The sequence below is a fragment of the Caretta caretta genome, chromosome 6 (genome assembly GCF_965140235.1).
Source record: "Caretta caretta isolate rCarCar2 chromosome 6, rCarCar1.hap1, whole genome shotgun sequence".
In the NCBI taxonomy this organism is placed as follows: Eukaryota; Metazoa; Chordata; order Testudines; family Cheloniidae; genus Caretta; species Caretta caretta.
Genome location: NC_134211.1, coordinates 50052955 through 50079245, shown reverse-complemented (window position 1 = coordinate 50079245; position 26291 = coordinate 50052955). Strand labels below are relative to the sequence as shown.

Sequence of the window (26291 nt, the reverse complement as noted above, 5' to 3'; positions counted from 1 at the left end):
ACCCTTTTTTAAGAAAGCTGAAACTTATAATCACCTGGCAACCAGCAGCAGTAAATGTAACTAGCATTTCATCAAGCTGTATGTGATGCTCAGGTCTGTTCCAGGATAATTGATCCCAGAATGTATGTGTGTCTGATTGGGGGCCATATTTCTCAAAAAAGTGGCTAAGGAAAATGCAGAGCTACTAGTGGCCATTTTGTTTCAGTAGAGGTGAGGTACTGGAGCATTGGAATAAATCTGATGCAATGACTCTATTTAAGCAAGGAGGACCAGCCTTCCCCAGTGTGTATTTATCTCATGGGTGAACCTGGAGATTCCTGTATCCACACACAGGCAAGAGTAGGAGAAGGGTGTGGTAGAAAGCTGGTGCTGTGTTCAGAATGACAGGTCTCTTTATAGAGATAAGGTGGTCAAGATAATATCTTTTATTGGACCAACTTCTGTTGCAGAGAGAGACAAGCTTTCAAGCTTACACAGAGCTCTTCAGGTCCTGGGACTGACATGGCTACAACAACACTGCATACAACAAGTCTCTTTATGGCTTGAGTGAGCACCACACTTTGATTCGAGGAAAGATTAAAAGAACTAAATATGTATTGGTTGACTCAGAATACCCAAGAAGGAGATAAACCATTTAGAATAGGCCAAGACAAGTATATAACTAGGAGTAATGGGGTAAAATGAAGCAAAGAAAAACAGTTTGAATATCAATAAAATTTCCTATGAACATTGTGAGACTGAAATAATCTTCCCTAAGGGAAGCAATATCATTTAAATCATTAAAGACTAGACCAGACAAAGCACTAGGAAATACACTGCAGGAAATGATTCTGCAGTAGCAGAGGGATGGAATGAATCTTTTCCATCTTGTCTTTCTGGGATTGCCACTATCTGTGGACTATATAAAAACTCAAAGCAACTGCTACTTTAAATAAAAACTGAATTTTAACAAACCGCAACATTAGGCAATTTGGTTTTAAGAAAACGTCCTTTCCCATTAAAACATAAACAGTGATCATATTCTCCAGGTTAATGACACTTCCAATACAATATGCAATTACTCTTGTCCTAAATTAATTACCACATGCCACGCTGCTCTGAATACTTTGTGTAACAGCAGGAAGTCAGTCTGACCTTAATTATTCCCTACAAATAATCCCTGAGTTGTGACTAAGTAGTGCCTTTTAAAATGTAATTATTACAGCATGAGAGCAACAGAAGTCATTGGTTTATAATTGCTTAATTGTTTATACCCATTAAACCACAGCAGTGATAGGTTCGTCACGCATACGTGCACCAGCCTGGAAGCTGGTGAATAATGGCCAGGACGAGGGCTAGTTTTCTAGAAGGAGCTTGGAATGAAACTGTCTATCATGGCTGAATTGCTCAACAGTGATTCAAATCCAGTCCAAGTCAACAGTGGTCAGCTGCTGGCTAGTAACCTGTGTGACACCAATTGATGGCCTCAGCACAGATCTTTTGGGTCAGGAAGAAAAAAAAGAATACCCCCATAGGCGTCCTCTTCTTTGTGATTGTGAATTGCGTCTCTTTGGGTTATAGTATATAACAAGCCTATAAAATACTGGAATAAGAAACTGGAGATCTGTTGGACTATGGCATAATTTTCCCTCCCATAAAGGGGTGGTGTATCGCTACTAGTTGTACATGTAAGTGAGAAGTTATAATTCTGCTTTCTGTGTCTTGCACCTTTAAATATAAAGAGCCTGTCTCTGCTAAGGACTGTGCTGAAAAACAATTCAAATTGGCAGGTCCGGAGTCTCACACACTGTGCTCCCTTTCTAAGTATTTCTACACGTTGAGTTGGAAGTGTGATTCCCAGCTCGAGGAGACTACACGCTAGCTCTGAATGAGCTAGTATGTTAAAAATAGAGTAAAGCTGCCCTATCACTTTCTCTCTTTTTCCTGGATAATTATATTTGTTCTTTCTTTGCTGTTTTCTTTAATGTCCAGTGAAAACCAACTAGGGTGAATGTGTATGATTTCACTCTTTGGAATGGAAAAAAGTAACAAAAAGAAGTAAGTGGTGAAACATTTACAATTAGATATGACAAAGAATTATCCAGTGTGCTGCAAAATTTCTGAATAATTTCTGAAAGTCGATGAAATTCAGCGTGCTCACAATAAGTAGGATGTGGAAATAAGCTGTTCTGCCTTCATACCACCCCAAATATGACAGAACATGAGTCCAGGATCACAGCTTTGACCATCCTACAGTAGGCTCAATGTCCCAACTGAGGAAAATGGGAATGCCACACATTACCCAATCAGGCCCTAAGGAGGAAAGAGAGAAACATGGACTGAGATCTTTCATAAAATAAGCAGCAGGGACAAGAGAATGTATATCTCCTCAGTTTTCACAAAAGTTCCAACAAGAATGGAAAAAAAGGAGAACATATTTCAATGTGCTTATGTTGATATCAAAGGTCTGAGAGCTTGTGCAATGTTAAACTCAAAGGCAGCCATGTCTCAGAAATTGAAAAGAAGGCAAGAAAGTGAGGGCAGGGCCTCTCTTGCACAAACCTTAAGTGTAGTGTTATAGTTAAAGTAGGGGACTAACAGTCAGGACTCTTAGGGTCTATTCCTATCTCAGGCATTCACTCTGTGCAGCACTGAGCAAGCACACGTCTCCGTGCCTCAATTTCCCCATCTGTAAAACGTGGCTAATACCTGTCACACTGGGGCACTGACAGGATTGTTTGTAAACCACTCATAATGAATGAGACTATAAAAGAGTGAAGTATTTTAATGTTGGGGAATCTATATGAAGTACAATCCTACTAGTGACATTACAGCCATTTCCACATCAATCAGTTGTGATGCCTTACGCAAAGAACAATAGCAAAATTCTACATATAAAGCAATAGGAGAAGGTTGGCACAAAGTGCAAGTTTGTTCTGTCATGTGACTGCAAAAAGAAAGGATTATGGGAATCCATATCACAATGATTTCCATATCCAATGTGCTCTGTTCAAAACTGAAAAAAAAAATGTTCTGACTGCCAGCCATGCAACCCTAGTTATTTTCATTCTGTGCAATCATCACTGGTCATAAAGGCTGTAGCCAAATTCTATCTCCAATTATACCTATGCAACCCCATTCTTTTCAGTCTCTACCCTCAGTGACACCTGTGCTACCTTAGTGCCGCAAAGAGGGTTGCACAGGTGTAATTGATTGGAATTTAGAATAACAGAATCATAGGGTTAGAAGGGACCACAAGGGTCATCTAATCTAACTCCCTGTCAAGATGCAGGATTTGTTATGTCTAAACCATCCAAGACCGATGGCTATCTAGCCTCCTTTTGTAAACCTCCAGCGAAGAAGCTTCTCAACCTCCCGAGGCAGTTTGTTCCATTGTCCTACTGTTCTTACAGTTAGGAAGTTTTTTCCTGAAATTTAATCTAAATCTACTATGCTGTAGTTTGAACCCATTGTGTCTTGTCCTGCCTTCTGTGGCAAAAGAGAACAACTTTTCTCCATCTTTTTTGTGGCAGCCTTTCAAGTATCTGAAGACTGCTATTATATCCCCTCTTAATCTCCTCTTTTCCAAACCAAACATACCCAGTTCCTTCAGCCTTTGCTTGTGTGGCTTGTATTACATCCCTTTGATTATTTTGTCGCTCACCTCTGGATCCTTTCCAGTTTCTATACATCCTTTCTATACATTGGTGACCAAAACTGGACACAGTACTCCAGCTGAGGCCTAAGCAACACTGAGTAAAGTGATGATATGCCTCTGTTATGCAACCTAAAATTGCATTTGCTTTTTTTGCAATAGCATCACTTTGCTGACTCATATTGAGGATGTGATCCACCACAACTCCCAAATTCTTCTCAGCAGTGCTGCTACCAAGCCAGTTTTCTCCATTCTGTATTTGCTCATTTGGTTTTGCTTCCCTAAGTGGTGGGAATTACATTTGTACGCATTACATTTGTCTTTGTTCAATTTCATTTTGTTGTCTATAGCCCAGTTCTCCAATTTATCAAGATCCCTCTGAATTTTAGCTCTGTTCGCCAAAGTATTGGCAATCCACTTTACTTTGTGTCATCTGCAGACTTGATCAGTATGCTCTCCATTCTTACATTCAGGTCATTAATAAAGATGGTAACCAACACTGGACACAGAACAGATCATTGTGGAATCCCTCCAATCCGACATCATTCCATTTGTTTGCGGTTGTTTAACCAATCATGTATCCAAAAACTTAATGGTAGTTCTGTTGTGCCCGCATTTCTCCAGCTTACTTATCAGAATGTCATGTGGGACTGCGTCAAAAGCCTTGCTGAAGTCCAGGTATATTATGTCCTCTGCATTCCCCCATCCACCAAACCAGTTACCCTGTCAAAGAACGAAATCAAGCTGGTTTGGCATGATTTGTTCTTAGTAGATCCATGCTGGCTGCTAGTGATTAGCCCTTCATCCAGCAAGTATTCGCAAATCAAATGTTTTATAGATTGCTCTAGTAGCTTCCCAGGTATTGAAGTCAGGCTGAGTGGACTATAGTTTCCCAGCTCCTCCTTTTTTCCCTTTTTAAAGATGGGCACTACGTTAGCCCTTCTCCAGTCTTCCAGGACCTCTCCTGTCATTCATAAATTTGTAAATATTATTGCCAGTGGCTCCAAGATTTCTTCAGCCAATTCCTTCAGTACCTTTGGGTAAATAGCATATGGCCCTGCTGATTTGAATTCATTCAGATTGGTCAGAAGATCTCTTATGTGCTCTTATATGCGCATTTATTTACATCCAAAACATTCTCCTATCTAATTTAAGGAACTCCCAGTACTTGGGAAAAGACACAACAGATGCTTTCTTGAATTATCAAAGAAGCCATGCGTGCTGACAAGCATGAGATCAGATAGATGGATGCTGTCCACACTCCACCCACTGATTTTTGGTTGCCAGTGTAATTAACGCCCTCCGCCCATTTGAAATGGTCCCTTGAAAGAGACAGGCATGATAATGTGCTTAGACGCATTGTGATATTTATTTGGCTCCTGTACATCTCTCTTCCAGCATTCAGTGTTTTTCTTCTGCATGCTCTGTCCTTTGCTTTTCAATGGTTGTGTCACTATTTTCTTTGCCTCCCCATCCTAGGGTTTATCTTGTGCACTCTCTCTGCGTGTCCTTCCCTGTTCTGTAGATTATGTTGTATTTCTTCCTGATCAACACCAAAGACTCTTGTTGCATCTAGATAAATAGATAGATCTTTTTCTACCTCTTTCTCCATTTCTTGTACCTTACCTCTGCTCTTCTCTTCCCTGTTCTCCATTCCCCTCCTCAGACACCTCTTTTCCTCATACTTTTTACCTTTCCCCCCTTCCATATGTTTATCTCTCACTTTCATTCTTTCCCTCACCTTTCACACTGGCCCCCCCGGTATTACTTATTCATGTTTTATTTATAATGCATTAGTGCCTACATGCCCCAGCCTGGGATCAAGGCTTCCTTGTGCTAGAAGTAACACTCATAACAAAAGAATAGTTGCTGCCCCAAAGAGCTCACAAGCTTTAGCATATGGACAAGAGACAACAGGTGAAGAAAAAAATAGGGAGAGGAAGTGGGATAAGGTAACAGGGAAATGCTTGTGTTTGCTATCGAAAGCAGCACTCTCAATGCCTTCGGCCTAGCTATTGTCGAGCATTTTGTAGCCATCACACCAAATGTGAGTTCTGAAGAGGAATTTGAAGAGGACAGTATGGTGGCTTTAGGAATTTTTATGAGGAATATGAGGGGTTTATGTTTCTGCTCTCCTCATTCTCCTATACCTCTGTCCCTGAGAGGGCCCAAATGAAGGACATAAGAGCCAAGAAAACTACTGTTTTAAACGTAAAATGATGCTGGATTTATGTACTTAGCACTGGTAGTGCGCTCAGTGCTGTACAACACACAAACTTAAGGATAGTCACTTAACCGACGAGCATACAGTCTACAGGAGAAAAACACCCTGAAGGGGAATCCAAGAACAGGTATTAATTAGCATGTGTGTGTGTGTGGCAGGGTTGGGTGTTATAATTATTATATGCTGACTTCATGTGGGCCTCCCAGAAGAAGTAGGTTTTCAGGAGGGCTTTGAATGAGGAGAGATAGTGGCTTGGCAAACCAGGATAGTAGAAGAACATTCCAAACGTAGGGGCAGTGAGGGAAAAAATCACAGAGAGGTGAGTGGGAAAATGAAACAAATAAAATACCTTGGCAGACTGGACAGGTTGGTGAAGTAATGCTATAAGGGTCTGACATAAATCCTGTTAGAATGAATGGGAAAAATTCCTATAAGACAAAATCAGATGTAGGGTGGAGTGGAATCATGCAGAGTCTTGAAGGTGAAGTTTGAACATGATGCAGTGTACAAGAGGAGGCAGAGGAGGGAATCAACCTGAATAATATATTCTGTAACCTCAAATTCAGGATTCTACTATTGGGATGTAAATAGTATGTAGTAATAAATGTGACATAACAGGCTAGTGTGGAAGGGGCAGTAATTTGGGTACAATCAGAAAGACCCCTTGTTGGAAGAGAAGTCGTGTGGCTGAATGTTTTCTTCCATGTAAATTTTATGCAAATCCTACTAAACTAAAGTAGAATTCATTCATGGAAGGACTCTGAGAGATGAAACACAATATTTGGGCCAGCTTTGCCTAAATATTCACCAGCCTTTTGGTGTGTTGGAATGACTCTATGTGCTGCAGAGGATAAGTACAGTAGCTATATAAAATGAAACAGAGGGAGCAGGGTCTAGTACCCTGGCTCTTTGCTGCCATACACAGCTCTATCATTTGAGCCAAAGGAAATCTGTTTTTACTTCTTGGCAGTACTAGTTTCATATCCTCCCTGTGGGCCACCCACTAGAGGGCAACGTCACCAACTCAATCACTTGTACACACAAAGCCAGAACTCTACACATTCTCCCCTCTCCAAACCTTCTCCAGAGCTGCTGAGGGTCACAGGAATGCAAACTAGTAATAAACTGTAGTGTCTGGGCCAATTTCTGAGCCAGATGAGTCAAATTTCAAGTGAAACTGCACTGAGCTTCTAGTAAACCTGACTTGATTCAAGGTTTTGTCTTGGTTTGCTCCCAAACCGTGCACAATTTGTGTGTTTTGGCAGAGGTTTACTTTGGGTCTTCAAAGTGGTTTTTAATATGCTGGATTCAGTGGGAATTTTGCTTAAGAAAGGACAGAGTAAATGCTTCAGAATTTAGTTCATAGGCAATAAACATGCTGAAGGCATGTTGAGTTCTCTTGGCAATCCCCCGGAAGGTGCAGGATTGTTCCTTAACATGTTATTGAATTCTTTTCCCAGACTAGTTGTAAATGTCTCAAACAACAGGGCTTTCACCAGTTCCCTAGGGAAACTCTTCGATACTACTAATGAATAATAAATAGTTGAAATAATTTGTTATTTAACAAAGTCCAGATATGTGGTAGGTGCCTCACAATTATGGACCCTGCTCTTAAAGGCTTCCAAACTAGTTTCAGAGATGATGTAATGAAGAGGTAAACAAAGCTGTAGGAGGGAGAGGAAGAACAGGAGCAAAATCAATAAGATTATGCAGTTACTCAGTAGAAGCTAGTACACAGCATGGTAGAGCAAAAATATAGTGATTAAACATAAAAATCAATCCATGCCTGATTCGTTTCTTGTAGGCATTCTGGTAGAAGTGGGCTTTAGGGATGGAATGGAATGTCAAGGCCAATTTTTTCATTGCCTTGCACCTAGTGTAGTCATTTACTCCAGCACAAAGGGAATAAATACATAGGTGTAAACCTCTACTGTTTTCATTTAGCAGCATTGTATACCCACTTGCCACTCACTTTGCACTGAGGCACAACACTTCACAAGGGTAAGGTAGTGGCTTTGTGGACCAGTTAGGAAAGAAGCTGCCTGTGTTGGGGCTTCATGGCAGCCACAAGTGAATAGAGCATTGAGGCTCATCACTGATAAAATGGAGGGGGCAATGCAGTAAGAGAGAAGGTCAGATAGGTAGGCAGAGACAACTATATATGGACTTCAAGGTGAGATGAAGCAGCATGAACTTAATGTGTTGGAGAAAGGAGAATGGTAGGGAAAATGCACGGATTCAAAGACAGGGGATGATGCAGTCCAGTCAGATCAATGGGGTAGGAAGATGAACCTAGCAGCTACTTTTTGTATGATCTGGAGGGGTGATATATGTGTGTCAGGAAGGCCAGAAAGGAGGAGCCTGCTGCTGTCATAAATTTTGTCACTCACTTTTTGACAGCTTAGCTACCACCAACACAAGGCTCAGAAGTACCAGCGCTGGTCAAACTATTGGGAAATGTTCACAAAAAATTTGTCCCCCTTATTGAAAAATTTTTAAATTCAAAAGTTTTCAATGAACTTCAAGAAATATCCATTTTTGGAGCAAAAACTTTCATTCCAAATGTATCACCGGTGTAGACAGTGAGAAGTGCTTCTCTGCATTGAGAGCGGGATATGATTATTATTCACTAAGGCCACTATATTGTGTACATCTACAGTATGAGTCACATTACCAGAAACCCACCCATTCCAGGGACACATGATCACAAACCTACAGGACTTGTTTGCAAGGTAGAATCAGGATATGTAAATAGGTGTGTGTTGTTACCAGCAGTGTGTCCAATAATATCCCTTTTGTTTCACAACAAAGATGTATCAGTTCTGTGTAGTAAATGTATTTTAGACATGTTGTCAGTGAACAAGAGGAATATGAAAAACAAGAACAGCAGCTTCTGCCAATTAAGCTATGTGTATGTTGTTGATGTTAGAGAATGCTGATGCACCAGGAGCTCAAGATTAGATTATGTTTTTTAACTCTCTTTATTTCCTTATACAGATATTTCCAAGGTGGTTATTGTTTTTACAGATGTTGTCATGTTACTCATGAGTTGCATGTTTCAAGGGAGAATCTTGGAGAGAGAGAGAGAGAGAGAGAGAGAGAGAGAGAATATGTGTACATGAGTTTTTAGATAACATTTAGACTGAAGCATGAGAGAAGGAAAGAGACAGGAACAGTTCTACCATCATATTCTGGGTGCCATGCAAAACTGAAACTCTCCCAGGCCTTCACCACACTAGAAAAACTCTATTTACTAGCCATTGTGTGGACACTAGAGCTAATCAGCATTTTTCCATCAAATATGAAATTTGGATAAATTGTGGGGAAAATGTCATTTTTGTTGACATTTTTCATTTTGAAATTGTTGGGGGAAATCCCACTTTCTCTCACTTCCCCCAATCCCCTTTTATCTACTGATGAATATTTATGTGTGGGTACGTAAAAAAAAGCTGGAGAAACTGGGTTGTCCCAAAATTTTGAAATAAAAAACAAAATTCAGAGACAATATGTTTCTGTGAAAAGTTTCATTGTCAGTGAAACCCCATTTTCTGTTGAAAGTTTCTACCTTGCTTTTTCTCACTTAACTGCTTTCCCCCCACCCCATGGGGAAAAAGAGGGTTAAGTAGTGCAAGGTGGCCTTAGCCAAATAGAGAATGTAGCCCAGGATGTTTAGTATGGACTCACAGCACTGCAGAAACTTACAAAGATTCAGCCCTTGCATACAGTACCTGTACAATTGGATAGCATCCATGTTGTACTCAGTCACCCTTCCATGACAGTGACTTGAATAGCAAACAATGCAGCTTCCAGGAAGTCTAATTCAGTAGGAGATGGTGGTAAACAAAGGCCAAGAGTTTTTATTGGTTAATCATTGTAATAATAATAATTAATAATAATTTTGCAATTCTGTAGCAGCTTTCCAAACTTGTTAAAGTGCTTTGCAAACATTGGTTAAACCTCAAAATACCTTTATAAGGTAAAAATGTCTGCTTGGAAACAAAAGCACAGAGGGGCTAAGTGACTTACCTAATGTCCCACACTCCAAACTGATGTAACTGTTGAAAAGTTTGCTGGACTTGCTGTATAGACTTAGGAGTCTAAATCCCACTGATAGTCACCTTGGTGCCTAAATCCCTTTTGAAGAGTATATTTAGGTTCCTAAACCTCTTAGGCACTGAGACACTAAGTGCAGCAACTTCTAAATACTTTTAAAAAATTGAGTCTTAGCACTTTTGAAAATATGTGTAATTGCAGCTACATTTGTGTTTAGAACTCACAAGAAGCTGCATGCAAATCAGGTAATTGCATATATAAATACCCTTTTAGGCAGCTAAATGGCCATTTGTACAGAAAAATTGTATGTACAGTCATGAGTAAATAACCTATGTACAGTTATGTGCCTTTCTGCTGTATGACTGGATTGTGCACCTGTCTCTGAAAATCAGGCCCCCAAAGGCAAAATGGCTTACTCTGCTCTTAACTTACATAGCTTTATCACTGTATTTTGTTTTGTTTACACTGACCTGAATTAAGAGTAAGTCAGTGGTAAGAGTTGGTCAGTATATTTATGCCTGCATCTGTAATTTTCACTCCATGCATCTGACGAAGTGAGTTTTTTACCCACAAAAGCTTATGCACAAATAAATCTGTTAGTCTTTAAGGTGCCACTGGACTCCTCATTGTTTTTGTGGATACAGACTAACACAGCTACCCCTCTGAATTAAGAGTTATGTTTCAGCCTTAAACCTGACATTCCTAGATTTCACAAGATGGGTGAAGTAGTATCTTTTATTGGACCGATGTCTGTTGGTGCGATAGCCAAGCTCAGACAGAGCTCAAAAGCTTGTTTCTTGAACCAATAGAAGTTGGTCCAATAAAAGATACCACCTCACCCACCTTGTCTCTCTAATATTCTGGGATTGACACGGCTACAATTACACTGCAAACATTCCTAAATTTGCTCAGTTTCATTTGCAACCCTTGTCAGGGTCCTGAGGTGGGGATAGGACTCAAGGTCAGATTTCCAGGCTGAGTTCAGTACCAGAGTTCAGAACATCCAGGGTGTCAGAGGTCCAGGGCATGAGTCAGAACCCAAGTAAGAGCCAAAGTCAGTTTAGCAGTTCAGAAGCAAAGTCCGTCATAGCAGCTCACTAAGGAGACACTTTGTTACCTGGATACTTCCTAGCACTGTTCCCTCTAAGCTGATCCTAAACCCCACGCCCACAGCTAAACACCGTACACACAAAAATTTGCACAGAAGAAATTTTTTGCGCACACAGCCTGTCAAAAATTTGCATAGAAGAAATTTTTTGGGCACACGGCCTGTCAAAAATGAGAGGGAACATTCCTTCCTAGTATGCCCTGTGGGCTTATACAGGTTCAAGGGGCCAACCAGGAGCCTCCCAGGAAGCTGCCAATCATGTCTCCTGGGCAGAACTTCCCATACTCTACTGCGGTTTGTGGGTACTACTAGTCTGCTGCGGTTTGTGGGTAATGAGAACAAGCAAATTACAGCTGCTGCTGAGTGGCGGTATGGAAGTGTCTGTTGCCTGGTAGCTCTGTCAACCTGGGTTGGAATCCTACTGATCCTTACATCTACAATGTTATCAAACAATAATGTGAAGCTTAGGTTTTAAAATTCTGTATTTAATATGAACACATGGATGGTTACTTTAAAAAATTTGTTGGCCCTGAATATACATGTTAGCTTCTGAGTCTGTCTCTCATGCATTATCTGTTGTTCTTTTCCGGAAGGCATGGTTCATCAGTAGTTGCAGTTTAATGGAATTGAAAGAGTGAGCAAGAAATCAGGCAAGAAACCCAATGTGGAGTGACTATAATGCTCTGATTTCACTGGCCTGTTTTTCTGTTCCTCCTCTTACTGTAACTTGGCGGTAGTAGATCTAAAGACAGCAAACAATACGCATATCGGGGGGGGGATTCTCCTTTCCCCAGTGGAAAATCTACAGAATTTTTAAACAATCTCCAGAATTCTTGTACAAGGATATAATTCTCTTAAATTCTAGAACAGTGATCCTCAAACTGTGGGACCTGTCCCCCCAGGGGGGCATAGAGGAATATTTTGGGGGCACACAGCAGGGTCCGGGCCAGCTCCCACAGGGACAGGAAGGGAGTGCCACCCAGCCCCACTCTGCCCCCCAGCCCAGCTCTGCCCTCACTCCCTGTCCACCCCCAGGCCAGCTCCACCTCTAGCCCCAGCTCATCACCCCATCCCCAGTTCATCAGCACCCAGCTCCACCTTCAGCCCAAGCTCTCTATTGAGACACCTGTGCAGTACAGGTGGGGGGACGCAGACAGATACCTTTACTGGTAAGGGGGCTACAACAGAAAAAGTTTGGAAACCACTGTTGTATAGGATAGGTTAAAAAAACTATAGAAAGGATAATTCCTATTGAAGCCTATTGAGTTTCTATGATACGATCACAGAATTTACAGATGAAAGATACCTTTGTAGGATTAGATTTTTATCTGTAAATGTCAGTAAATATCAATTTCACCATGTGTACACAAACTGATGAAAAATATTTCCATTCATAATAATAGAAATTTACAGATAGGCAAAGTAAGAAAAATACTGCTTGAGAACTTAGTAGTGTCAAAATCCAGAGATCTAGACTTTTGAATTAAACTGGTTACAAATGGACTAGCAAATGAGTAGTAAAAACAGGTATGATTTGTTGATTTAAGGAGATTTACTTTGTATTTATGATATTTGATGTAGAGAGTTTGTGTTTTAATGATTTATAAAACTTTAACTTTTTGAATCTTAATATCTACTGTCATTAAATAATTGTGTCACACCCCCCATAATTTTACACAACTCTGGAAATTTTAATGTATAAAAATCCTTAAAAATGCTTAAAAATAAACCTCAATATTATCCATCAAAATTATTTTTTAAAAATCAAATTCTTCCAAGCCTAAAGATACCTAATAGGTTATCTAATCTATCCCCCCTTGCAAAGAAGGACAGAAAGGGCTGAATAATTACATACACTAAAGGGAAACTAGCAGAGCTGAGAAAGGGAGCACAATATTAATTCTGTTTTGTTGTAATATATATATTGCTGGCAAACAACTAACTTTAAGACTTTCTTCTTCCTGTAGATTCTCTCGTCCCTGCTCCCAACACAGAGTATTTTCCAAACTCACTTTGTTTTATGAGGCCACTGTAATAGCAGAACAATTAGCTTCACTGTTTTTATACACAGTGACATTGTCAGCCCAAGAGTGTAGCAGACAAGATGCAAAGGATGACAAGAGGACTCAAGAATGTAATTAACAAAAACACCATATGCAAACTTTAGTGGATTAATCTGTAATGCATGAGTGGTAGTTTCATAGTGAGGTAGATAGACATCTCCAGAGTAAATAGCTGCTTAGGAGGAGAGAGTCCATTTTTTATCAAGATTGAAATGGTTGATTCAGCCAGCTGTGTGATCCAGTTACTAAAAGGGCAATTTGGTGTTGGCCCCAATATGTACAGCCAGAGGTCCTCACCCTGAAGCCATTCTGAGAATACCCAGATGCACTCTGGAAGAAAGACATTAAACCAGTTTTTAGTTTGAGAGTCAGGCCCAGAGCCTCAACATTTAACTTCTGTTGAGTTCAGTGGGAGTTAGGTTTCTAAATACCTTTGAGGATCTGGTCCTCAATGACACTAGTGTTCTAATGTGTAGTACTACTGGCATCTGATAAACTCCTTGTTTGATACCTACAGGGATTATGTAGTAGAAGCAGTAGCACTATTAGACTAGTGACTGCAGGCCTCAACAGAGATCAGAGACCCCATTACAGCTAGAAGCTGTAAAAATCCAGAATCAGAGATAGCGCCTGCACCAGATGGCTGACATTCTAAATAGGGAAGACAGACAAACAGTGGGTGGGGTGGAGGATTAATATCTCCATTTTAGAGATGGGGAACAGTCATGCAAAGAGAGGAAATTACTTGTCCAAGGTCACACAAAATATTTTTATGATAAAGCTGGGAATTGAACCCAGCTCACCAAAGGCCCAGGGCACTCCCTTAACTATCCTTCCTCCTCCATCAGTTGCTGAAGGGAGTCAAGATCCCATAGAGCCCAAAACCCAGATGCTTCCATATCAGAAAAGTTTTAGTGTTTTGTGTGTTCTCCTCCATTTCCTGATATAATGTTCAGCTTTCCTTTACGCTCTCCCTACACCCTCAATGGCTCATTTATGTGACTTTAGACTCTTCAAAGGCCTTCAGAGCTTTTCTCTTTAAGATTTCCTAGGCTGTAGATATTGTAGTATGTTCAGGGAGGTGGATATTGCCTTAGCATACTACCAACAGATAACGTGTCCAGGAGGACAAGCTCTACAATGCCTTTCCAGATCCCATTGTGCCCAAAAGTCAGTCCTTGAATAGACCTCTCCAAATCCTGCCCAAGCTCAGTATTACTCCTCTGGGCAGGATTAGTTATCTCTGTTTTGGTCCCTCCCCTGCAGAGGGCTCTCACCTGACTGGCTGGCAAACACAAATAGTGTTTTTGACAGTGTAAGACTATCACTGGTGAGGCAGGAAAAAGTTCTGGTGTCTGATGGGATAGGGAGTCCCATTTCCTCAGTGTGAGGGCATGAAGTCTGGTGATGAAGGCTCTTCCACAATGTTGACAATGCTCACCTGCAAGGGCAGACTTCTGCCAGAAATCCTGAATGTTTGACCCATTTAGTTACCCCAGCCGTCACTCCCAGCTAACATCGGACCTTCAGGTCCCCACACCTCACCCAGTTCCCAGACAAGGGGAAGGCATAAAAACAATATATTTAACTCCCAGAGGAGCTTCCATTGGCAGCTGTGTCTGATCTCAAATGTTGCTTCTGTGCTTCTAAGCATAGTGGGCCAAAATAATCCCTGGTGTAGCTCCATTTACTTCAGTAGAGTTACACCAACCATGAATTTGACCCAGTAAGCCAAACATTCCAAAGTTTGCGTTGGTTTGAACTATCCAAAACTCTTGACTCTGCAAAACTGGACTGAAAATGCTCAGAGAGGATTCTTTGTGAGATTTTTGCCACTTCCACTCCCAGTTATGACTGGAATTACTATATTAAGAACTTTTCTCACTCTGTTTTTGCACTTCTTTGTTTTGTAGTTAGTGGAAACTAAAAGTGGGGGGTGGGATGTAACAACATAACTAAAAAGAGATTTGTTCTTGAAACAGGTGAAGGTGTAGGGTTAGGACGGATGAAGAGTTCTTACTTCTTCCAGATCAGTTTACTCACCCCCATTCTGTAGTGAATTTTATTCTCCCTTAATCTCTGCCCTTCTCTCTTTAATTAAATTCACATTGAACTAATTATCTTAATTCCCAAGAAGCAGCAGTATTTTTGCTGCAAAGAGTTGCACAACTTGTGGTATGGATCAATGCCATGTATTAATCATGAAGCAGGGTTTGACGTAGCTAAAGAACATCAAGTACGATATCACGTTTGATCAAAACCAAACAGCATAACAATGCACACAAGACTCTTACAAATATACCAGACCCATCAGATTTCAATTTGATAAAGACAATACAAAAAAATATACTGTACAGTCTGTCTTCATTAAAATATAAATAGCTCCAGCAGTTGCTCTGTTTCTCTGCACCCTGTTCTTGTGTCAACAAAGCAGTGGAAAAGTCTGTATTGGGAGAATTGAATTCAAATCCCTAAGCTCAGTGTTGCTCTCTCCAAGGAGGGCAGGGTTTGGAAATGCCACAGAGAGGATGCTCCCAACTCTGTAATGAGGGAGGGATACTGACATTTCCAGCCAGAGCCCTATTTCCTGGTGTTGACGCAAACAGAACTCCAGGAGGGCACTGGTTTCTGTCCTCAGTTTTGGGCCTAATGGTAAGTGGTGCAGAGAGGAAACACAGGAAGGTTTTACTGGAGGATTTCAAGTCACATCAGTCAGCTATGTAAGGATGAGTGCACTAAGCGGGAGTATACACACTACAATAAGAAGCCACAGAGCAGTTAGATGTGGTTGGGCCAGCCTCAGTGTTGATGAAATATGCTTCACCACAACCTCCTGCATGACTCCCCTTCTCTGTCATAGATGGGGAGGTTCTGAGCATTAAGAATGCTGTCAAGGGAACTGTGCTGTAACAGCAATTAACTGTATGGACTAGTTATGGCAGCAATTGTCTATGTGGGTTTCTCATTTTTACTGAAGTAATTTCTCTCTATATAAATAGGAGATAAGACACAATACTGCAAAATAGCTTAACTGTTTACACAGCATAACTAGTCACAAATAGGTTTATTGTATGATTCCCTTGGGTGAATTACTTTCCTTAATACCTAACTATTATAGTCTATGTTCTGGTTTCTGCCCTTGGCTGAGGACGTAGTGGACGGAGGACACACAGAGAAGCATCTGCTTGAAGGTTGGAGCTCATAGCAGCCAGCTGATCTGATTGCTACAGCCCACAGAAAAATAGTTTATTTGTTTTTGACAACTTAATGGTACACAAGGAAAACTGTGAACCCAAAAAGAGTTGAATGAGTTCAGTTGGCTTGACCCTTAATTAAAAAAATCAACCAATCGATTAACAGCTAAGAGACAATCCGATGAAGTGAGCTGTAGCTCACGAAAGCTTATGCTCAAATAAATTGGTTAGTCTCTAAGGTGCCACTAGTCCTCCTTTTCTTTTTGCGAATACAGACTAACACAGCTGCTACTCTGAAACCTTAAATAAGTTGTTATAGTTATTAGATGACAAGAACACTGCAAAAGAGAATGCCTATATGTTAGGATCATTACCTCTTGCATTTTTGTGGAACTATCCTGGTTTTGTTGGGGAGGATATTATGGCACATTGATGCTACATCCAAATGCAACAACTAGATTCCAGCTAAAGATTTTAAAAGTGGCAATGTTGAGTTTGATCATTTTTGAAATAACTAAAGAAAAATATGCTACAGTAAAAGTATGAGCAGAAGCCTTTGCTGATCACCAAACACACAATGAATATCAACCAGTGTGAACTGGTGCAATGGATGGCTTGGAAAATTAGTAATGCAGTACAGAGCTTTCTATCTGTAGGTCACTGATTCAATCCAATCTAGATCAGGAGTGACCAGAAATTATTTCCACCTGAAGTCTCTTTGGAGATCTATGTGAAATGTCATTTTATTCCAGTCCCCTGTGAATTAGCATCCATAATAGAAAGTCACCAGAACTTGCAAGTTTATTGGCAGTCTCAACACAGACCAAGAATGAAATGATCTATGGAGACAGAACTGTTGTCTCACCTGTAAAGTGGTGTCTCCATATAAGGGCTGAAATACAAAAGGGAGGAAATGTAGGGAAGCATGCACTGCTATGGCCCATGCTTCACCTTGTCTGTGGGTAGAATAGGGATTTGGCTTAGTTCAAATGAACATTCCAAAGTGTAGATGCTTATCCAAACTTCTTTTATTGAGCCACTTGGGTGGAAATCTTGAACAAACCCAAAACTTCTGGGTTTGGCTTTGATAAGACATGTTACAGGAATAGTTTTTCCCACACCTTTTTTTCCTTTCAATCCCAGCCAAAGCCAGATAGTGCAAAGGTGGTTAATATATATTTAAAAAGAAAAAGTTAACTAAACTTTTTCAAACCACAAAAAATTTATTGGTTTTGATGTGAGATTTGGGCAAAGATTCTGGCAAGTGCTCAGTCCATCTGAACTGATTTGTCCTATCCTAGTAACTGGAATTGTTTATTCTTTAACCTCCATTTGAAAAGGTATGTAACAAACAGACTTCTTAAAAGAAGAAAGGACTTGAAGACCAGAGATCAGCCTGATTTACAATGGAACTGTCTGGTACATGTTATGGCTTGGATTTTCATTAGATCAGCTATGGCTTACGGTAAATTATACTCAGACAGTAAGTGGGAAATGTGTAGTCAGCAAATGGCTAGATAAATGTGCTGAACGTACATGTTACCTCCATGTTAGTCCCAAACCCTGATTAGCTGAGAATGATGTTTTTATTTTGAGACTCAAACTGTGATTTCCAGCATAGTGCTACGTTAAACTGTTGCTACAAATTTTGTCAGGATACAGTGAATATTATATACCTTTTATAATTATTTTAAAAGAAATAAATACACAAGAAAAGAAATAAAAAATAAGGGGAAATGACAAAGAAGGGTTATCCTTTTGTATACAGGACCTGCTTGGCTATGGAGATTGTTCCTAGGCTATAGAGCAGGGGTGGCCTTAGCCTGAGAAGGAGCCAGAATTTATCAATGTACATTGCCAAAGAGCCACAGTAATATGTCAGCAGCCCCCCATCAGCCCACCCGCCGCTCCCAGCGCCTCCCTCCCACTGGTGCCTCCCCCTCCCTCCCGATCAGCTGTTTTGTGGTGTGCAGGAGGCTCTGGGGGGGGGGGGGGAGCAAGGGCATGGCAGGCTCAGGAAAGGGGGCAGGAAGGGGTGGAGTGGGGGCAGGGCCTGTGGCAGAGCCAGGGGTTGAGCAGTGAGCACCCCCTAGCACATTGGAAAGTTGGTGCCTGTAGCTCCAGCCCCGGAGTCGGTGCCTATACAAGGAGCCGCATCTTAACTTCTGAAGAGCTGCATGTGGCTCCGTAACCAGAGGCTGGCCACCCCTGCTATAAAGTCTCTCTTCTAGGCTCAGTTAGCAGTAGTGACCAAAGATAATTGCAGTATGATAGCTCTTTGAGTTGTCTATTTAAAATGAATTGGTGGTCTCAGCCTCGCTCATAGCAAATACTTGCAAATAACATATACATTTGCAAAAACTGGGATTGGCTTGTGAACAATTTGCAGAAAGAAATAGGACAATATTCACAATGAATATCATTTGTAATGAATGATTTGACTATTTCTAATCAACAATTTCTAACGCAGCCAACCTGTGGAACTCATTGCCAGAGGATGTTGTGAAGACCAAAAGTATAACTGGGCTCAAAGAAGAATTAGAGAAGTTCATGGAGATAGGTCCATCAGTGGCAATTAGCCAAGATGGTCAGGGATGCAACCCCAGGTGTCTCTAAACCTCTGACTGCTGGAAGCTGGGACTGGATGACAGGGGATGGATCACTTGATAAATTGCTCATTTCTGTTCATTCCCTCTGAAGCATCTGACATCAGTCACTGTTAGGATATTGGGCTAAACGAACCCTTGGTTTGGCCCAGTATGTCCGTTCTTACGTTCTAATCCACATGCTCATCCATTTCATGATCTAGACACTGAATGTATACTGAAGGTTTTAGCCCTTGTGTACACACACACACACACACACACACTGCTTTAGCTAGTACACCTAGAGGGAACTGTTACCTCCACATGTAGGACAGGGTAACTCCCCAGGCTCAGATGACAGACAATAAGTTCAGTTTAAGAGCAGCACGGGTTGACAAAAAGAACTGTAACACACTGAAATATATAAAAATATTATTTTAAAAATCCCCACTGATAGATACTATTCCTTAAGCCCAGAAGAGGCCAGGAGTGCTACAAAGGCAGCTGTCTCAGTCTATGGGCAAAGGGAGATAAAATGCCTTATGCTAGTCTCCAGTGGATCTCTGTGCACAACTCAAAGAGCAACAATTGTCTCCACATCACAATGCAACTGGTTCTCAAGAGAGTAGCCAAGTATTGAATGGACCACGGAGACTGAAACACCCACTCACCTGACAGCAAGCATGAAGAATCAAGTCACTGATTAAGAAGGCCATCCCACAAGCTCCTCTTCCTACATACAGTTGCGCCTCCCACAGGGGTGAAGGAATTCACAGCCATGGAGTATAAATTAGGAGAGACAAAATTACCTTGGAAAAGAACTCTAACTACTTCTGAGAGTGTGATTAAAATGTTTAATATACTGTTGCATTGTTAAACACATGCCATTTACCTGAGGCTTAATACTATAGTATTGAAATGCCTAGCCTACTCCCCACCAATTCGTCATCACTGGTAGGCGCCCTTTTGTTCAGAGGTATCTGAAGCATGATGGGAATATGTGTTTTATTTTTGACATAATCCACAATGATCTACATAACTGCAAAATTTGCCAGACAATGAAAGGAGACACCTCTTCTCTATTCTGAGAAGAAGGACAGAAACTGACACTGGGGAATTATATTTTGGTGACATTTTCCTGCTAACCCTTTCAATCAGTTTATAGCCAGGTTCTCTAGTACTGTATTAATTTTAAAAAGTTTTCATTGCTAACCCAACGTGAACTACCTCATAAAAATTCAGACTATGTTCTTCTATATAACGAACAAAAACATATCAGATTAATAAAAATAAGCCACAGGAATGTCCTTTCTCAAGTAGTGCATTAACACAGCCTGAGTGTTCCAAAACAGGTTCTGCATTTTCATGTCAACATAACTGTCATTAAATGTGTACTTGCAGCCTGGGAGCTGACAAAGTGGCTGAAAATCTTGCATCCATTGGCAATTGTTGACAGACATTTTTAGAGGAAAATTCTGCTTTTAGAGCCATATGCCAGATCTTGACTTCTTCTGGTTCTTTCCTTGTAATAGAAAAAACACTGCAGCACACTGAGACATGGTCCTGCTTTGGTGCTGGGCTGGTATTTGGAGACCCTGCTTTAGTTCCCTGCTCTGCCAGAGACTTTTTTTGTGACCTTGGGCAAATCACTCATTGTGCCTCAGATACCCTTCTGTAAATAATATTCCTACTTCTCAAGGATGTTGCCTTTAAGTGCAAGTGCAAAGGCATGTTGCTTAACATTTTCTAAAGCACAGTGTAGCTTCTGTGAATGGTAGAACATTTGAGTCAGTTCTGATGGAAGATTTTTCATACATTTATACAATTTTATTGTACAACAGAGAGGTAAATCTGTTATGGGTCCTCTATAATTAAATAAAAGTTAGCCTGGAGCATCTTATACGTGTGCAAATGATTATTTGTTTGGATTTACTCTATTGCTTTTATCTTTTAAAAAAGAACTCATTTTCTACACAGGGTGAAAAGCTTCTTAATTGTTATCTTCTTCCTCCACCCTCATATCATGAAGGATTCCACTGAAATCTATGATGAAAGACTAAGTTAACTCAGTTAGCTGTTCACTGTAGATTTCACCTGAATTCTCTGTGAGAAGAAAGAGAGAAGTTTTAGGAGGAAACATTTGCAGTTTCTTCACTACAGTGAATTTCTGCGCCTTTTACATGCAATTGAATTACTTGGTACAGCAAGGAGTAATTCTATTCATTCATTGGCAGTGCATCCAGCCTTCCTTGCAGAAGTTTTCTCTTTCCCTCGATATGTAATAGGGCTGAGCTGAGCTGAGCAGCGGGAAATGGGATATAGAGACTTTCATCTGTGTGCAACCAAATCAAATTCAGTCAATGTTAAACATGACAAAGTCACTGCAGTTTGATTATAACACTTGCACTGCCATAAACTGTGCTGTATAAGCTGTGTATAAATCATAGGATCATAAAATGTAGGCTTAGGCAGTGCTAGACTCTTGCATTTGGGGAGGCTGGGTACAAGCTCCCTAGATGTGGAGGGGGCCACCAGCACCCGTACTGTGGCCCTGCCCCTGCTCCGCCCCAAGGCCATGATCCCACTCGGCCTTTTCCCCCCAAGGCCGTGCCCCCACTTTGCCTCTTCCTGCCCCTGCTCCGCCTCTACCCTGAGGCCCCCCCTGCCCACCATTCGCTCCTCTCTGTCCCCTCCCCCAAGGAGGAGAGGAGCAAGTGGCAGGAGGGAGGAGGGGCCTTGGGGGAAGCAGCGGAGGGAGGGTGGAAAGAGGCAAACGAGGGCAGGGCCTTAGGAAGAAGAGGTGGAGCTGGGGTGGGAAAAGATGTCATGTAGGCGGGGCCACAGGGGAAGAGGCCAAGTAGGAGTGGGGCCTCGGTGCAGAGTGGAGGTGGAGCATGGGAGGGGTCTCACATCTTGAGAGCTTTTGGTGGCGGTGCTCCAAAGGCAGTGGGCTGGTGAGCCTCCAAGGTGTGTCACATCTGGCATTTCTTGTCCCTTTTGGAGAGCCCCAAGCCATGAATGTAGGGCTGGACCAGATCTCAAGAAGTCATCAGATCCAGCCCCTGCATTTTGGCAGGACCAGATAAATGTAGACCATCCCTGAAAGGTGTTTGTCCAACTTGTTTTTAAAAGCTTACAATGATAAGGACTCCACAACCTCCCTTGGAAGCCCATTCCAGAGCTTAACTACCCTTCTAGTTAAAATGTTTTTCCTAATCTCTAACCTATATCTCCCTTACTGCAGATTAAGCCCATGGAGGGGTTTGGTCTCTAAAGCTGGCAATCCCCCATTGTTCTCTGGTGCAGCAGCTAATTTTAAAATAATATTTTAATATTTAAAAAATTAAAAATCTCAAATAGAAAAATAGTAAACCAGTATTTTACACAGACAGAACATAAATCAGCCCATTTCATAACTAAAATACCATTTATTTCTCATTGTTAGCAGCCAGGATGATCATGGGACGTTCACAAAGACACAAAGGAAAGGTAAACAAACATAAGTTACTTAAACATTTTAAAAATAATCATAGGGTGTTAATTAAGTGCTTGATTGTCCCACCTTTACTTTCAAAGAAGTTCCAATGAAATCAATGGATTACTCTTGAAAAAGGTACTACTCAATGAAGGAGTGGTAGCACACGGACAAAATATCACATTGGGTGAACGTACATTCTATAATGATTTGCTTTATTCCTGGGGTTTTTTTAGCAAACATACTCTGTCTTTGGGGATTTTTTGCAGTTTTTTTGGGCTCAGATAAATATTGAATGTATTTGCAATATCTGGTTTGGGGTATTTGTATTTTTAGAACTCTGACATCCATGGTCTAGCTCATACTAAGTATATAGGGTTGCCAAGGTGTTAACGTTTCCTTTACACACACATTTTATTTCTCTGACGGAAATATTGATTCAAGTGGAATTAATGGAGAGGTAAAATATTTAACCCTAGTAATGAATTTGTTAATTTAAGAAATCCTTACCAGTCTTCTTATTATCTCAGCCTGGAGGTGGCATTTAATCTCTATTTCTGTGGTTTAGTATGATCGTATATAACTTCTTGGTGAAAGAGACAAGCCATTGAGCTACACAGAGCTCTTCTCCAGGTCTGGGAAAGGTACTCAGCATGTCACAACCAAATACAAGGTGGACCAGATTGTTTAGATTAAGTATTTAACACATATTCTAAGAGAACATTCAAGGTGAAGTGTCCATTAGCACCCCTCAGCCATAGGACAATAAAGGGGGATTAGTGGGTTACAGATTGTTGTAATAAATCATAAATGAAGTGGCCTCAGTGGGAGCAGCAAAGTGGTCTGCAAACTGGTTTCAGAGCTGTGTTATTTCTGATCAGTCCAGATAAATAAGATGTCCTTTCTGTTCACTAAAAAAACTCCTCACTCTACTCCTTCCTTCCAGTAGCTACTGAAAAATGAACTGAAGAGTACACGCTCTGAGAAATAAACAGAAAAGTGGTTTTTCAAGAGACATGATGCCTAATGGCAGCAACAAGAGATATAATAATGTCCTGTTTGAAATCCTTCTCTTTATTTATTTTTATTATATCACTGCTGCCTGGTTTGTCCAGCCTTCCACAGGGAATATTTTGTGTGCCAGAGATACTGGCAGTTTTTAAACAGTGGAAAATTACATGATTCCTGCCCCTGGCTGATCCCCTTTTCCTTGCCACTGAAACATGTACAGGAAGTATTGCGCTGTTCTGTCTATCAGTGTCGTTCTCCTTACAGCAGTGGGGAAATGTCCCTGTAAGAGGGTGGCTTGCCCTGGGGATGGAAAGCCTAGGGCCAGAGAGCCTGGAGCCAAGTCAACCCTGATTGCAGAGTGAGCCCCACCTGAGAGGGAATCAGGTAATTTTGTATAAAGAGCAGAGGTGGCTACAGTAGAGGTAAAGGCCAGGAGGTTTTAGTAAGATTGTAGAGCATGAGAAAGAGGGGTTCCTGTTGGTAAGATTCTGAGGCTAGGGAACTTGCTTGAGCTAGGGGTAGCCTTCTAAAACAGGAAAGACTCTGACCAGACCAAAGGAGTTTGGCCTATACCTAGCTAAAGGCTGGAAGGAAGATTTTTATATTCAGTGTTGAACTTTAAGTGAGTAAATCAGATGCTGCTGTTATTGGACTGAAAAAGCCAGTGTGGAGTTTTTGGGGATCCAAGAAGGGAAGCTGAGGTGAGGGGAAGCATGTGGAGCTGCCTGGGGGCCTTGTGAGCTGACTACTCTACTACAGTCCCTTTGAGTGGACATGCTACAGCAGTGCCTTGCAGCTTTCACCAGTCACCCTGAGAATGTCTGTGCTGATAAGTGAGATAGGAATTGCTAATCCATGTCAGACCTGTGGTTCATCTAGTCCAATATCCTCTTGCCAACAACTCTCACTGGCGGAGGCAGATGTGAGGATTAGAGCTGGTCTGATTGAAAAATATTTTTAAAACAAATGTCTGTAAAATACATCTATTTTTTTTTTACAACATTTTTCAGGGTTTTGTTGTGAACCTGAAAACCCAAAGACAAGATTCCTGGTTGGTATCCAGCTGAAATTTTTCAGTTGCCAAAACCAATACCCAGGATTGTTGTAGCTTTTCACTAAAAATAAAAATTTCTGAAGAAATGCTTTTGATAAAGATGAAAACTTTTCTTTTGCTTTTACGGATATCTTTCACACATTTGCTGACCAGCTGTGGTGAGACACTCTGCGTTAGATGGTTGGTTGGTTTGTTTTTTTAAATACCAGGCCCACAGGGAAAGGAAAGGAAGGATGGGCCAATAGTTAGGCTCTAGCCTAGAATGTGGAAGACCTAGAGTGAAGTTCCTGCTCTGCTACATACTTTGTGACCTTGGGCAAGTCACTTAGCTTCTCTGTGCCTTAGTTCCCCATCTGCAATTGGGGATGGTAGAACTTCCCTACCTCAGTGGTGTTGTGAAGATGAACACCCTAAAGATTGTGAGGTGCACAGATACTACTGTAAGTGGAGGCATAGCTAGGAAAAGCTTCTTTCTAGCCTCCAACAGAGCAGCTGGTATTTGCAGTGGATGACCTCCTGAGGGTGTAGGTACTGCCTGATGTACTATAATTCCCACCAGCTTCAAGTGCTAATCACAGCTCCAATTAGTTTAGTTTAAAAGCATTGATCTATTTTTATCACCTATGTTAGTGAGAAAGTAAACAAAAAATATTAATCAAACAGGTGAGATGGGCTTGTTTAGAACAAACAAATCCAAAGGTAGGTCCAAATGACTGAGTCTCCATTTCTTCCTCCATAATCCCTTTTGGCTTTTGCACATACTATCATTTAAATGACATAGATCCATCACGATGCCAGAGTGCTTTAAAAAGCATACAGTGAAAACAGACTCATGAGCTTTTCACAAAGATTAAAGCCAAGTACTTGAAAATGCACGTGAGCTCAAAGCACAATAGTGTATTTGCAATTGTAAAAACGTATAGCTAGAGCTGGTTGGAACATTTTGATGAAACTTTTTTCATCAAAATATGCTGTTTTGTTGGAAACATGTCCATTCCAATGAAATTTTTGAGGGGAAGGTTTCTGAGATCCAGGGTGGACTCTCTGGTCAGAGAGAGAGATGTGAACTGAAAACCTGGCCTTTTGGATCTGAAAACTGATGTTTCAATACAATTCTACTTTGCAAAAACATTTGAAAGGTTTTGTTTCCATGCCAATATACAACAAAATTCAAAATCTCACAATTTATCATGAAACAGAATTGTTCTCTGGCCAGCTCTACTTACAGCATATTATCTATAAAAGATACAGGTTACCTTTTAAAAAGACGAACGTTTATTTTTTATCTTTTCCTTCTTTAGTTTAAGGCCACATGCACAGGAAGGAACACCTAGCAGGAGCAACAATTTTCCTATCCTGCTAACAGGTCTAACCCTTAGGGCTAAATGGGCAATTCAGTCACTCTACTCCTTCAATCCCAAACTGTAAAACTATTTCACATGCATTATGAAATGATAATGATTTTCACAATCAGCTGGCCCCAAATTGGAACTGGTTGATAGCTTCATAACCCATTATCCACACCCTGAGCTATCTAGTTCTTTGGTTATATGTGTCCTCTTTCATAAAGGTTTAACTTCATCTTTACTAGTGCAGAATGTAAAAGAAAATAATTCTATATAATAAAATAGAAAAGCGAGAATTGGTTATAGTTTAAAGAGACTACAATGATAATCCCTGTAAATTTACTATACCCAAAAAGGGCTGAGATACTAATCCTCATGGAAGATGTGTTGTTTAAACCTTCACCATGAGAATCACAGCTAGATATCTACATATAACAGTTTAGTGACACTCATTGCTATGGCATTCCTTCTGAGCTGTACAGCACGCATACAGAATAGCATCTTCCACCAGGCAATTACAGATGTGTAGATGCTGTAACAACCT

General features: G+C 40.8%; 1 protein-coding gene across 3 annotated transcripts in view; it reads left to right on the top strand.

Moving 5' to 3' along the window:
* The window catches only part of APIP (APAF1 interacting protein), a 98524-nt gene that overhangs the window by 49440 nt on the left and 22793 nt on the right, over nt 1–26291 (top strand). The window contains exon 8 of one of the 3 annotated variants that reach the window (XR_012668924.1): nt 22307–22350. The exons of the other annotated variants lie outside the window; for them this stretch is intronic. The gene's annotated coding sequence lies outside the window, so the exon portion shown is untranslated. The remainder of the gene's footprint in view (nt 1–22306; nt 22351–26291) is intronic. 3 annotated transcript variants of the gene reach the window in all.